This window comes from Bacillus rossius, chromosome 7 (genome assembly GCF_032445375.1).
Source record: "Bacillus rossius redtenbacheri isolate Brsri chromosome 7, Brsri_v3, whole genome shotgun sequence".
Lineage (NCBI taxonomy): Eukaryota > Metazoa > Arthropoda > Insecta > Phasmatodea > Bacillidae > Bacillus > Bacillus rossius.
Window position 1 is genome coordinate 69,979,570 of NC_086335.1, and position 16,338 is coordinate 69,995,907.

Here is a 16,338-nt window from a genome sequence, read left to right on the forward strand (position 1 = left end):
GATAATTTTACGTGATAACGTAATAAGAAAACATTGATGAAAAATTGCACGCTTTTTAATTTTCAAATATTATGTACAGTTTTTGCAAATTTAATTTAAATAATTTGTTTAAATTACCGCCTTAACCTTTTTGATATTATAGAAGATTTTCTCGCACGGTGGTTGGCCGGTTCTTGCACGTTCGGCTCAGGTAGAAAGTGACAAATTTTCGTGCGTGCAGCCGGAGTTCATCGATTTATAAGACGTTATCACGTCAAAATATGTTTATAAAAATCGTGTCCGTTTTTATTTTCATTACAAAAAAAATTGTTATTTACGAAATAATTACTATAAAGCTGGAGTCACAATGCCACGACTAACGCGACACGACATATCCGATCAGGCGTCCTGCAGTGTTCCAGCACGACTATGTTAACAGCGCAGGGTCACAACATTAACACTATCAACTCTTAACATGGCTGTCGGAAAATAATTCCAAAGCCAAATGCGCCCATTTTATCATTATATGCATAACCAAATTACATTTATACGTCTGAGTTAGGTTTATTTTAGATAAAAGGAAGCAAGCTTTAGTTATGTTGATAAGCTGATGCTGTTAACTATGTTAAAAATTATAAAAATATAAACTCAATAAACAGTTGAAATCACATTACAGATGTTGAAAATTGTATCCAAACGTAAAACAAAAATTTCGTTTTTCAGCATAAATATTTACCAAGTAGGCAAATGTTATTGAAGTTTACTTCTGTAATGTTTCCGTTTTGCCTACCGTCTCACGGCGGTGAGACCCGACACGACGAAATTAGAATTAGAATCTGCTCTTTGCAGGCCTGTCCTGTCGTGTCTGTCATGACACTGCAACTTTAGTTTGATGGTAGGATGTCTAACGTGTGTTGTTACACATCATTAACCGTGACAATTTACACAATATTTCTTTAAATACTCTTAAAAAACAAATTTTAACAATTTAACAGGCTATAGCCCTCTAAAGAAGGCTTCCAACCACATGCCAGGCAGAATAAAGGTATCTCTTTGCCATTGCTTAACCTGCTATTTCGATCCCAAGACGAAACTTACGTATTTTTCATGTGCAAATACATTACTTATACGCACGGAAAAAAATATTCCACAAAATTGAGTTATGTGTTTAGACTTGAACGATCACATAACACAGTGTTGAAGATGGAAAATTAATTTGGCGTTTTCTTGATTGTAATAACAGCATGTCCTTAAAATAATGTAAAAAAATATTTTGTGCACAGTTACTGCATCAAATTACCAAAACACCAGTTTGATACCGAACATTTCCAAGTAAAACTTAAAACCAACTCGGGCAAAACGAACTTGGACATTCTTATTCGTAGAAGTTTGCCAATGGCCTTCCCAAGAAAATGCAAAATTTTAAATGCTCCGTTGAAAATCAGTGTTATTCTAACTTTAACTGATCAACTAAGATGCTCTTATAATTTAAAGGCTAATTCCATTAGATGTAATGTCTTTGTGACTTAAAAAAACATAGCAACGTCACTAAGGTTTTTGGGTACATTTATCTGCTTTGAAGATGAATACTCTTAATTTCTTGTGAAGTAAAGCATCAGTGTAAAAAAAACCAGTTCTGTTCCCAAATTTTAAAGACGACAACGTTTTATAAAGATAACCAAATTACCGTGACTGGAGAAACATGTACCCACAAAATATTATGGAAGAGATATCTAAGTATAACTTGTCAAGTCTATTCCAAATACATAAGAAAAATTAAACGGTTATTTCCCTTACAAATATAAATATTTTATGTACACATGAATGAAATAAAACTAATGGTATGTTTCTTTGTTACATACGTTTTTTATTGAATGGCTGCTGCAAATGTTCTCTTGGTATGGTATTCACACCTCTACGTGGTTTGTGAGAGTCTACTGCTTTACATGTTAGGTACATTTCGTCTATTGCAAGCGTTACAACGATGCAACTTCCGTAAAAACTTTATCTGGTGTTCAGTTTCATTGCCTTAAAACTCTAAAAACCATCGTCAAAAAACCCACACACACACACATACATAACGTTTTAGGGATACGATAACTGCCGTGATTTTGCAAAAAATTACCTTCAGAGTGTTACATAAAATATAAATATGGAAAATCTCGGTCAAGTTCATTAATGGGCATAATCTTAACAAAGGAGTAGAAATGGCAGTTCATGAAAAAACCGACAAAACACTATAACACCCTTAAACTGTGAAAAAAGTATTGCATCCTTAAAATGTAACTTTATATGAGTAGTAAAGATCCCATTTGTTTGAATTTTATTTTTATGACCTCAACCATTAGTTGAAGGGTGGAAAAATAGGGGTTGGAAGACAAAATAAATTCATATTTCACTTAGTAAGCACAGTATCAAGTCCATTCTCAGTTATTGTTAGCATTCCTAAATATTATCTAAATTTTTGGCTGAAACAATTTTTAATTAAACTAACATATATTTTGTCAATAATTGTTTCAACGTACAGCAATATAAACTTTGTAATCTATCTGTGCCTGTATTGAGATGAAAAATATTTTAATTTTCGCAATTGATAATTATGTTTGTTCAGAGTTAAATATTACCTCTTTGAGTCCCCAAGAAGCTTCGCTCACTGTAGAAAAAAAAATATGTCGGTTAAATGTTAAAAAAAAGGCATGTGCACTTATGTATGCGCGTTAGAAGTTATATTTCTTTTTGATTCAAGACAATGTACTATTTTGAAATTTACTGTAGCAAAAATTTATTAAATAAACACTCGGTTTTTCAATATTAATATAAATATGTGTATAAAATTAATTATTGTATTTAGCAAAATAATCGATATCAATTTTAAATAATGAAAATTAATTAATATGCTGAATTATATTCTAATTTATTAATCATAGTTATTTTTAAATTATAAAATAGTAATTTATAATTTATTATTCAAATAATTTTTACACACGGGAACAAAACCTCACTTATATTAACACAATTGAAAAAGTTTATTAACATAAATTAAATTACTAATATTCACAATAAATAAATGTTTTTAAAATATGGACCAGTAGGTATTCAATAACAATCACTAAATTTCTGAACACGACTCACGCGTAATTCCGCACCCGCCGCTAGAATTTGCTACCTGAGCAGCTACGTCGACTATCGAACCATTTGCAGAGCGAAAGGTTAAACTATATGTAATGAAAAGACTCCGATAAAAAAACTAAAAAGACTTGAAAAAATTCTAAACCCCGGCTTGGACTTGATTTTTGACAAGGAATTTTATCAAAATACTGCCCACCTTGTTGAAATTCATTAAAACGTTATTACTTTATAGTTTCCGCACACGTTATATGACTACAGATTATTAAGTATTAAAAGATAGTTATACTATTATAAAGTATAATTTTTTATTAGTTATGCGAATTAATGGAAATTTAGTTCCTAACAAACGCAAATAATTTAATCTTACTTTAAGTAAAAATTGATTAAGTAGGCCTATCTAGTATGAAAAAATCAATCCAGTGGACTGAGCTGTGTACTTAATAATATTATAGCATTAGAATAAATAAATAAATAAATAAAATGTATTCATATCTATTTGCTTAAAGCATAATTTGTATAACCCAGTAATCAGTTATGTGAACAAAATATTTACTGAGTTCATTTACGAGCTAATAACTTGCCCTCCCCCCTTTTTTTTCCTTTTTTTTTTTTTTTGACCATTTAGATAATTTTACATTTCGTGTTGGACTTCACGGTTTCTTGTTACAAAGTAACTATATAAAAATTTTCACTAACATAAATATTTTTATTAAATTGATTGATGAAATGGATTTTTTTTATATAAAACCATTTTTTGACATAAGCCATTGCAGTTTTGCACTGTTTTTCATAAGAAAAATTCAAGAATTTATTATCATGGGAAAGCTATCGTGTTCGTGGATATTGTCGTTGTTGTGTCCTGACTTCCTGTTCATGTTCACAGTTGTATTCTTATGTTTGCTGCGTTCTCCAGATTATGTTTTCTGTCTGTTTTTACTGTTATTGTTACAAATTTGTCTCGTCGTTAGCCCACTGTGTTCGCCTTTTCTGTTAATTTTTCATGACTAAATTACTTCCACGGAATTATTGTGCTGCTAATATTTAAGGTTTTTTTTTTTTTTTTTTTTTAATATTTTCGTCGGTGCTGTCTGGTTTCCAAGTTGGGTCCATCTGTTCATCAGCTGATCTAGAATGTAGTGGCTTGTTCTTTATGAATTTACGTTTTCATTTTTATTTCTAATCTTGCATTCTTGAATCTTGTTCATGACAAACAGTGCAACAATTGAATTGCGTATGTACAAAAAAATAAATTTGAAAGTTAATTTTAACCAAATTAATGGTTTTAAGCACACCAGCCCGATAGTATGTTTATAGCCTATTGGCTTTTGGTGGTACCTACTTTACGTTTTAAAATGTAGCTACCACTTCTCCTCAATGAAACAGCCTGACAAATTTATGTTATATATATACCTACACACTCTATCACGCTGGAAACTGTCTAGACGAACCCAAATGACGCAGGTTTCGATGAAAATATTGTAATTGTTCGTTGAAGAAGCACGGTGTTGTTCTGCGAAGTATTTGTTGAAGCCATAACCTAACTTACTTGTAAAAGGATCGGTGTGTTGTTGCACGGAGGGCAGAGCGCACCTCACAGACGGCTCGCCGCCATGCCCTGCTGGTGCAGGCAGGAGCAGCAGTCACACGCCACGCGCTCTGGACCCGAACATCCCGCAGTCCGGCTCTGTTGCCCCTCTGGCGCGACGGGCTGTTTGCGCGACTCGGCCCCTCCTACACTCGCCCCCTTCGTGGCGCGGCCAGGGCTATTGATCCCCCGCCTGCCACATCTGCAGCCCGGCGCGCCCAGCGCTCCTGGCGGTCGAGGCGCGCACTGCCGGGTCACGCCTGCCGTGCCTGCCATGCCTGCCGTGCCTGCCGTGCCTGCCATGCCTGCCGCACTGTCGGCCTGCCGTGCCTGCCATGCCTGCCGTGCCTACCGCACTGTCTGCCTGCCGTGCCTGCCGCACTGTCGGCCTGCCGTGCCTGCCATGCCTGCCGCACTGTCGGCCTGCCGTGCCTGCCATGCCTACCGCACTGTCGGCCTGCCGTGCCTGCCGCACTGTCGGCCTTCCATGCCTGCCGTGCCTACCGCACTGTCTGCCTGCCGTGCCTGCCGCACTGTCGGCCTTCCATGCCTGCCGTGCCTACCGCACTGTCTGCCTGCCGTGCCTGCCGCACTGTCGGCCTTCCATGCCTGCCGTGCCTACCGCACTGTCTGCCTGCCGTGCCTGCCGCACTGTCGGCCTTCCATGCCTGCCGTGCCTACCGCACTGTCGGCCTGCCATGCCTGCCGTGCCTACCGTACTGTCGGCCTACCATGCCTGACATGCCTACCGCAATGTCGGCCTACCATGCCTACCGCACTGTACCGTTGTCATGTCCTACCACGTATGACACCGACAATCACATGAAACTGATACCTTAATAATATTCTCCTTAGTATAAAAAAAATGGGTGCGTGTACTTATGTACGCGCGTGAGAGGTTATACTTCTTCGGCATCATTAAAAAATAGTTTTTAATTGCATGAAAATAATTAATTACAAAAAAATAATAAAAGAGCTGGAAAAAGATTAGTCAACACGGTCAATAAAGTTCAGTTTGAATTTGAAAAATTAAATTAATGAAATTTAGAGAATAATAAATATATATGACATTATTTGTACTACATATTATAAGATTCTTAATTTTAAATATTATTATTGATTATTTAATATTTTAAAAGAATATAAATAAATTTATTAATAAATTCAAAAATTAATTTAAGTTTATTCAATTTTTAAATATTTATTATTTTCTTAATTTAATATTCACTTTTAATTTTTATCAAAAAGTTTTTATTAAATTTGTTCATTTATTTTTACAAATATTTATTATTTATTCAATTTAATAAAAATTAATAAAAATTAATAATTTAATTTGAAGTTCGATTTTAATTTTTATCACAAATTTTTTATTAAATGTATTTATTTTGAAAATATTAAATAACCATTAATAAATATTTAATATTAATAATTTAATAATATTTAGTATTAATTATATTAAATAATAATATTTTCATTTATATCAATAAATTGTACATACGGATAGTTAACCTCAATTATATTGGAGCACTTGAAAAAGTATATAAACACATTTTTTTTACTAATATTTACGAATAGTAAATAATATTAATCAAAATATTCAATTTAAATCACTACTGAATATAATTTATTAGCACATATATAATTCGCACTTGCATGAAACTAAAACACGTGTTGTGAATGTAGAAACTAGAAACATGTGGATCAATATTATAAAAATGAAAACAGTGATCAGAGGCGACGAGCGTGCCAACATGCGCGACAAATAGAGGTTCTATTTCTATTTTGTTGGTAGCTTTTTTTTCGAGACTTAATGAGCGATTTAGCAGGCAGCTTCAAACTGTTAATTTTGTGTTACAGTGATGCGCGCGCATATTAAAATTTCACTCTCATCATTTTTTCATAACGCGCCTAAATAAGTATAAATTCAAAAATTATTTTTATATATTGTATTGATCTTGTATGTAGTGCTAAAGTTTGGAACCTTCGAATATCTAGAACTAACATAACACTTGGTCACCGCGTGTATTAAACGTAGAGCTGGCGTGTCACTGGACACTGGGCGATCGAGCGGTAAGAAGTCACTGGCGTCGCCGCTACGCAGCGCTGACTGTTGATGGTTCCGCTACCTCCGTAGCGAGGTGTCCTGGGTTCGAGTCCCGGGCAAGGCACGAGTGTAGCACACACATGCTGATGTTTGATTACGATTTGTTCGAACAAGGACAGATTGACCCTTTGGCTGCTGGCGTAAGCTGTAGGCCACACAGCAAAAAGAAAAGAAAAAAAAAATGTGCCGAACATTCCCGACTCTCTTGGCGTCCCGAAGCTCACGTCATCTGTTCCGTTATCCTACTTGCTCCCAGTTTCTGTGCTCTCTCTCCAACATATTACAGATTGTTCACGATAACTATCACGGCATTCGCAACAGTTACGTGCACGTGAAAATAACAAGTTTGAAGTTCACACACAAGAATTATCGTACTTTCACTAGTTCTGTCGTGCACGTGAGTTGGGTTATAGGAGCCCGCATAATGGTTTCAGTTGCAATGAAGTGCACAGAGACTTGGACGATGCAAGAGTGTTGGTATCGAAACCACGACTCACGCTGTAAGGCGCGAGGCCTTAGGCTACGGCCACACGTGCGTGTTTTCACGCTGCTTTTACAGCGTGTTTTCACGCAGCGTGAGATCCTGAGCGACCGATGGCCACACGTGCGTGTTTTCACGCTGAAGCCTAGCGCGTGATTTCACGCAGAATGAATCCGCTACCCGGCCACATGTGAGCGTTGTATTATGAACTGGCACCCATCTATGCTTTGCAGGCTTGATTATGAATTCACTTGCTGCCCGACCCGGCTTCGCACGGCTATACTAATGGAAAAAAATTAAGCCACATCTCCCATTTACAGTAATGGTAAATAAAAAAAATGCAGTGAAAATTTATTACAATGCTGTATAATGTACCGATGGTTTCCCGACTCGTGCACGCAACATAAAACTGATGTACCCGTACTTCGCTACGGCAGTCTACAAGCAGATCACTCTTGCGCCGCTTATTATACATGCCCCTCCTTGTGGGTACGCCACTGCCGCGCGATGCCCGTTGCCATGTAGACGCAGAAGGCATGAACAATTGAAAATCCTGTTCTCGTGCAGACAAAGTACCCACTCTGTTTCCTGGTTTTAACCACCCATGGGATCTAATTTTCGGAAAATGTCATCCTGCGTAACATAAGGAACATTACTGTGAAGTTTGAAGTCTGTAAAATATATATACTTGAAAAAAAAGGGCATTTTTTGTTATTTAAAGTACCCGCAAAATTTCAAAGGTGATGAGGACTGCACTAACAATGAAATAGTCGTTGTCATAGAGACGAATGAAGCATCAACAAAGCAACAGCCATTGCCATGGTGATTTCCTACAAAAAAACTGGAAATTTTGATATATTACGCCCCCGAAACATCCCTTGGGATCAGATTTCCGCCGAATCCGTTCTTAGTGAGCGTGTACATCACAAAATGAGTAACTATGATAAATTTCAAGTCAATAGGGTGTATAGTTTTAGAGATCTCGTGATGAGTGAGTCAGTGAGTGGTATTTTGTTTATATATATATATATATATATATAATATAGATACAAGTCCTTGTCAGAATTGTAACGGGAGAGGAAAATTATTGATGGTCCGAAAAATGAAAATTAAATAAAAATAATAAAAATAATTCTAGTAAAGGAAAAAAACAAATTAAACACAGAGAGAGAAAAAAAACAAAAAGGTTAGGTTTGCGATTTAAAGTGATAAAAAGTATTTAAATACTAATTGAACTCTTATGAGGGTACTGATTGCTTCGTTGTTAATATCACACGGGTGTTTTTTACTTGTATGGGAAAATTAAGAATGATAAGGCATCTAGTGCGTGGCAACAATGTTAATAGGCAATATGAAATAAACTTCTAGCGCCTGCGGCATTGTCAACACACACTTCGTACGTGTACTGCATGTTGTATCTAACCCCCTCCAACGCATTTGATTCTAAATTGGACTTTTAGTAAGGATCCCTAGTGTTATTGATAATATAATATAGCCTATAGCCTTCCTCGATAAATGTACTATCCAACACTGAAAGAATATTTCAAATCGGACCAGTGGTTCCTGAGATTAGCACGTTCAAACAAACAAACTCTTCAGCTTTATAATATTAGTATAGATTAAGCAAGAACGCTGCTGTGGTTTTAAGTGCTGTGCTGTTGTTTCGTAGGCGTCGTCGTCGGCGGAAGCATTCAAGAAAATACTGGGTCCATCCCATATTGAGTGAAACATCAACGAAAGGAAAATTTGTGCTCTTTCATAATAAACTAAAAGAAAATCCAGACTAGTTTTTTGAGTACTTCAGAATGTCCGTTAACTCATTTGAAATACTTTTGTCTATGGTGAAAGAAAATATATCAAAAAGTAACACAGCAATGAGAGAATGTGTTAGCGCTGAAGAATGTGCCGAAAAATGTTCATGAAATATATATATATATATATATATATATATATATATATATATATATATACATACACACACACACATACACATACACACACACGCGCGCGCGCTTTTGAGTTGACCATGGTAAGGTCTTGGGGTATGAAAAGAAAAACTACATGAACATTTTCCGGAAGTCGTAACATATCGACTACAATGGGTAGTATTTCAGAACAGAACGCGGCGAGAATTCCCGCACGTGTGGCCGGGCATCGACTGAAACGCTGCGTGAAATCACGCCAACGAATTGGCCGCGGTGCATTTTCTTGCGGGCGACCTTGAAGACGCGCCTTTCTGTCCTCTCCCCGGCGGGAATTCACGCTGCGTCTGGCCGGGCTCATTCTCCTTGCTGCGGTTCATATTTCTGGCGTCTTTTCACGCAGAATCTCTGCGTGAAAACACGCTCGTGTGGCCGTAGCCTTAGCGACGCAAGAAACATTACAAATAAAACATGAACGACCTAGTTCAAGTAAGGAAGTGCCTTGCCCTCCAGGAAGGGGGCAGAGACCCTGGAAGGGGGCAAAGTCCCGAGAATGGGGCAGAAGCCCGGCAATGGGGCAGGGGACCTGGAATGGGGCAGGGGCCCGGGAATGGGGCAGAGGCCCAGGAAGATGCAGAGACCCTGGAAGGAGCAGGGGTCCAGGAAGGGGGCAGAGACCCTGGAAGGGGGCAGAGACCCTGGAAGGGGGCAGAGACCCTGGAAGGGGGCAGAGACCCTGGAAGGGGGCAGAGTCCCGGGAATGGGGCAGAAGCCCGGCAATGGGGCAGGGGACCTGGAATGGGGCAGGGGCCCGGCAATGGGGCGGGGGGCAGAGACCCTGGAATGGGGCAGGGGTCCAGGAAGGGGGCAGAAGCCCAGGAAGGGGGCAGAGGCCCAGGAAGGGGGCAGTGACCCTGGAAGGGGGCAGAGTCCCGGGAATGGGGCAGAGGCCCGGGAATGGGGCAGAGACCCTGTAAGGGGGCAGGGTACCTGGAAGGGTGCAGGGGTCCAGGAAGGGGGCAGAGGCCCAGGAAGGGGGCAGAAGCCCAGGAAGGGGGCAGAGTCCCGGGAATGGGGCAGAGACCCTGTAAGGGGGCAGAGACCCAGGAATGGGGCAGAAGCCCGGCAATGGGGCAGGGGACCTGGAATGGGGCAGGGGCCCGGCAATGGGGCAGGGGCAGGGGTCCAGGAAGGGGGCAGAAGCCCAGGAAGGGGGCAGAGTCCCGGGAATGGGGCAGAAGCCCGGCAATGGGGCAGGGGACCTGGAATGGGGCAGAAGCCCGGCAATGGGGCAGGGGACCTGGAATGGGGCAGGGGCCCGGGAATGGGGCAGAGGCCCAGGAAGATGCAGAGACCCTGGAAGGAGCAGGGGTCCAGGAAGGGGGCAGAGACCCTGGAAGGGGGCAGAGACCCTGGAAGGGGGCAGAGACCCTGGAAGGGGGCAGAGTCCCGGGAATGGGGCAGAAGCCCGGCAATGGGGCAGGGGACCTGGAATGGGGCAGGGGCCCGGCAATGGGGCAGGGGGCAGAGACCCTGGAATGGGGCAGGGGTCCAGGAAGGGGGCAGAAGCCCAGGAAGGGGGCAGAGGCCCAGGAAGGGGGCAGTGACCCTGGAAGGGGGCAGAGTCCCGGGAATGGGGCAGAGGCCCGGGAATGGGGCAGGGGACCTGGAATGGGGCAGGGTACCTGGAAGGGTGCAGGGGTCCAGGAAGGGGGCAGAGGCCCAGGAAGGGGGCAGAAGCCCAGGAAGGGGGCAGAGTCCCGGGAATGGGGCAGAGACCCTGTAAGGGGGCAGAGACCCAGGAAGGGGGCAGAGACCCAGGAAGGGGGCAGGGGCCCGGGATACTGACCTGGTGCGGCGTGTTGGCGGTGACGCAGCGGGCTCGTCGCGGCTCTGACGGCGAGTGTCGCCCCGCCTCTGCCCCGGGGCTCCACCAATTAGCGCTAACGACGCGCTTCCCTTTGGCCCTCGCCTCCCCCCTTCCCCCTGCTGCTGTTGCAAACAACATGACATATGCATGACATCAGCGTGAAAGCAGCGTGACAGAAGCGTGACAGGGTCGTGGGGCCGGCAGACACTACGCAGGCCTATGGTAACACCATACTGGCCGATGTTGTCTTCCACGCACGTGGCTAGCATTTATTTACCATTCGCCATCGGAAATGCAACAACCAAGTGCGTCTGTTTACAAATTTTAACTCCATCGTGCAAGCGCTTTTGTGTAGTAGAATTATTGGATGTCAGGTAGTTAGCTGACGCAGCCTGCTTGGTAAAGGGGGGGGGGGGGTATTTCCAGGGATGGTCCCGCCTCACGGACAGGTAGCACCCTCACTCCGCCACGTGGTGATGCGATTAGCAGCGGCGCCTCTCTGTCACTCTCCCTCTCGAGGTCTCGGCACGTTCCAGAAAGAAAATTTTGTTTCTCCTCAGCGGTTGCCAAGGCGAAAATCTCTGAATTGCAGTTTTAATTGCTTGACCACCCTCCTTACTCACAGACATAAACCCAGTTGCCAAATTGGCTAAAAAGTTGCGCGTTTCGAGGACAGAGATTTTTTTTGTCGCAAAAGATTGTTAAAAAAAACAATTGCGCATCCAAAATGGCTGAAATTTCAGAGGGTGTGTTCCAAAAGATGATGCAAACACATATCCCATAGAGGGAATTTAGATGAAACAGTTAGACAGGTACATCAGACGGGGCGACGGTCGACTGCCATATCGGAAGACTACCATAATGACAGTATTCCGCCTGGCCTCTTCGAAAAAGACGGAAAAGTACCATAACGGAAAAGTGCCATACGTCCAAAGGACGAAACGGAATTCTGCCATATTTTCTTACATCCCACAGCATTGCCCTCGAAGTAGTGTATAGAATACTCGGTAGGTAGCGCTGTCAGCCCTCTAGCTGTTTCTCAGGTTAACTTTAAAGATTACAGGTAGCGCTTCTGACGGTGATAGTTGCAATAACAAAACACTTCCAGATCGCGGACGGGAAGAAAGAAATGTTTCCAAAAATGTATTATAGGTAGCACTCTATTCTTATTACGACAATTAAAAATAAAAATACATGTGATACCTAGTATTCCATTCTGCCAAGATTTATGATACATTCTACGAAATGAGGAAAATGGCCTTACTCGTTACTAGCTTCATATAATTTACATTTTTGCACACTGGAATAATTGAAATAATTGGAAGATCATTATTTAATCAGTGCAAATCCAACGCAAATATTCAAGGATTTTCTTGTCATGTTTTCATTATTAGGGTGACTGAACACAAAAAACTCAGATGTTAAGATTTTTAATGTTTATAATAAATTTTTTAAAGTCTACGAAATGTATTTCTAAGATGCTGAAATGCGAGGGAAATATTGTTGTGTAGTGTAGCTTTTTGGCACAGGGCAAGCAGCACAGGCGCTCTAGGGGAGACATAGGCTCGCACATAGAATGTTGATGGGCTTTGTACAGGCTTGCAGTCTTTCAAAAATAAACTGTGTGGAAATTGAAGTATTTTTATAATAGAAAACAAAAAATATTCATTACTATGCGTAGCATATTATCCTGCTTCACCTATAAACAATAAAAATAAATAACAACAAAAACACAAGACATACACTGTTACATATCAATGCGACAAAACACGAAACAACACAACACACAGATACATAAATATTGATAAATTTCATGCTAACCAATTGGCTACTTTGGTTTTCACAAAAATCTTAAACCGAAACTAAAATGGTGTATACAAAATAAATATTTAGATTACAAAAGTTTTAACAATGAATATTTGTATATTATTCCAAATTAGTTATAATTTTTTACACATATTAAAGTTACTAATGGTATTAATAGTGTCACTAATTCTGTAATTGCAAATTGGAATTCTTAATCCAAACAGAGTCATTATGTATGAACCAACAAAAATGGTATTAAAAAGTAAACAAATAAAAAAAAATTAATAAGCAGTCATGGGGACTGTCAACAAAAGTGAACACTTAAAATTTTGTTTTTAAATGTGTAATATGACATCATTTCTATGTCAAATGTACGTAAGAAAATGATTTTGGTATTATATCAGTACGGTGTCAGCATGATATCATTTATCCTTTCATCATTTTTTAGTCAGTGGTATGTCAAAATTACGTAAAAATTCATTACCTAGCTATAACTTACCAGTGATGTCAGACCTAGGTCATGTATTCACGTGGTCAAATTAACTTCACTTGCTGCTACTACAGCATGTCGGTGATGCGAACTCACAAGATTTTACCCATCCAAAAGAAGTGTCCAACACGCACATGATACAGTCGAGTATATATAGGGTTGCCATATTTTTTCACGGACCAACCGGGACAGTTCTGTCTTTTTTACTTTAGGTTTTAGGGATGTCGGTTTACGGGGGGGGGGGGGGGGGGGGGCGGAGGGGGTTTTGAAAAAAAGTAATGTAAAAACACTTAAAATATAGAATAGATAATCTTTGTTATTTTATTCATAATGGTACACAAACATGATATTTGTATTACTGTGTTACTTACCAAAATGTTACTGATCACACAAGAGCAGATTAATCATTCTCTGATCTAATAATTTTGCTCAATTATTTCCAAGAAACTGTGCCCTGAATCTAAACCGGGACAATTTCAACAACCGGGCGGGACACCGGGACAACCCAGTATATCCGGGACTGTCCCGGCGAAACCGGGACGTATGGCAAGTCTAAGTATATACAATGTATTAGTGTATATATGCGTATACATGTACACAGGCCGCTGCGCGTCGCCAGTCTGGCGCAACACGTCACTTGCATGTCGGTGACGCGTAATATTTTTTAGGAATAAAATTCATGTGCCTAAAAATATTTTTTCGTCAAAAACTTCTAAAATACTACAAAAAAAAGGTTTAAGACTATAATTTAACCGTCAATAATATTTCAAGAAAATATATACCGATATATGGTTGAACACACAACATCAGTATACAACAACTCACTGACTGATACACAATTAATTCAAATATGTTATGTACAAAAGGAAATTTTTTTAATGTTGGAATGATAATGCTACAGTTACTAAAAACTAAAACGCTACAAAACAACAAAAAAATATTTTTGCAAAACTCCGTTCCCCCGGAGAAACCCCCGGAATGGCCACCGCATGGGGAGCCCAGGAAAAGAAACGGGCTCCCCATTTGGAAGCCACCTGGAAGGTTTTTTTCTGTTCCACCCACCGTTTCTTTGGTAGCCTGACTTGTTACAAGGGATTGTATTCCTACCAGAGAAAATGCCACCATTTTGTCTGGGCAATCCGCCTTGGAGGAGCCGGGGCGCGAACCCGGGTCCTACAAGTCACAAGGCAGGCGCTCTACCCCAGAACCAGAGTGGTAGAGCGAATACTTGCAGTCTTATTAACACTGACATGATGTTATTCCATGAGTTTCGTGTGTCATAAACACGTGCAGTAACATCTAACCTCGGTAACGAACAAATTTATGTGTTCTTATGTTGTTCGTTCAGCATGATTATGTAATTTCATAACAGTGAAATATAATTTGTATAACTAATCGGGAAATTTTTTAGTTGATTTCCTGCACACAAACTTACAGTTCCGCTGTACAATAATTATATAGAAATATAGACTAGTAAAACATATGTAAGAGGTTGCACTTTCGATGGTAAAGTTATTTTGAAATAAATGTTAGATGTTAAAAGAGCGTGTTTAGTAAAATATGTGTGTGCTTACAAGCATGAAGTTATTTATAAACATTTTATTTATTGAAAAGATGAACCTGTTTCTGTAACAATAAGTGTAAAGAGCGTAGTAAAAAAAGGGGGAGGATTGTAGGGTTGCCAGATTTATTTAGACAAAGAATTTTATTTTACAAATATTACAATGGCAGGAATTTCAAAAAGTACTTAAGGGATCGTCAACTAACTTAAAAATGTATTTTCAAGCATTATTGTAAAAGATTTTCCGGAGGAGGCACTGGCTTCTGCTGTACTCATTCCATGGAGTGTAGTATAAGGAAAGACGGTGGATTTCCAACTCGTCCTTTGAACTTATGGCAGATTTCTGTCATGGTACTTTTCGCGCCCTTTTTTCGAAGAGGCCAGGCGGAATACACTCGTTATGGCAGTTTTCCGCGCCCGCTGACCAATCAGACGACACCGACCTCCGACAGAAGAGTGACAGGCACCGTTGACGTCACCGGTGTTGGAGTCTGGTGGAGGTACTGTCGAATCCTCGGGGCGATGACAGCAGTGAAGTGCAGAGGGCGAGTGGTCCCCAGGACAGCATCGGCGGGCGAGTGAGTGGCGCGGCGGGCGAGTGAGTGGCGCGGCGGGCGAGTGAGTGGCGCGACGGGCGAGTGAGTGGCGCGGCGGGCGAGTGAGTGGCGCGGTGGGCGAGTGAGTGGCGCGGCGGGCGAGTGAGTGGCGCGGCGGGCGAGTGAGTGGCGCGGCGGGCGAGTGAGTGGCGCGGCGGGCGAGTGAGTGGCGCGGCGGGCGAGTGAGTGGCGCGGCGGGCGAGTGAGTGGCGCGTCGGGCGAGTGAGTGGCGCGGCGGGCGAGTGAGTGGCGCGGCGGGCGAGTGAGTGGCGCGGTGGGCGAGTGAGAGGCGCGGCGGGCGAGTGAGTGGCGCGGCGGGCGAGTGAGAGGCGCGGCGGGCGAGTGTGTGGCGCGGCGGACGAGTGAGTGGCGCGGCGGGCGAGTGAGAGGCGCGGCGGGCGAGTGAGAGGCGCGGCGGGCGAGTGAGTGGCGCGGCGGGCGAGTGAGTGGCGCGGCGGGCGAGTGAGTGGCGCGGCGGGCGAGTGAGAGGCGCGGCGGGCGAGTGAGTGGCGCGGCGGGCGAGTGAGTGGCGCGGCGGGCGAGTGAGTGGCGCGGCGGGCGAGTGAGAGGCGCGGCGGGCGAGTGAGAGGCGCGGCGCGGCGAGTGAGTGTCGCGGCGCGGCGAGTGAGTGTCGCGGCGGGCGAGTGAGAGGCGCGGCGGGCGAGTGAGTGGCTAGGCGGGCGAGTGAGTGGCTAGGCGGGCGAGTGAGAGGCGCGGCGGGCGAGTGAGTGGCGCGGCGGGCGAGTGAGTGGCGCGGCGGGCGAGTGAGAGGCGCGGCGGGCGAGTGAGAGGCGCGGCGGGCGAGTGAGTGGCGC

General features: G+C 42.3%; 1 protein-coding gene across 1 annotated transcript in view; it reads right to left on the reverse strand.

The window, feature by feature from the left end:
• The window catches only part of LOC134534335 (protein quiver-like), a 58,252-nt gene extending 47,153 nt beyond the window's left edge, over positions 1-11,099 (reverse strand). Inside the window, exon 1 of the mRNA XM_063372731.1 lies at positions 11,050-11,099. The gene's annotated coding sequence lies outside the window, so the exon portion shown is untranslated. The remainder of the gene's footprint in view (positions 1-11,049) is intronic.
• Positions 11,100-16,338: the final 5,239 nt, after the last annotated feature.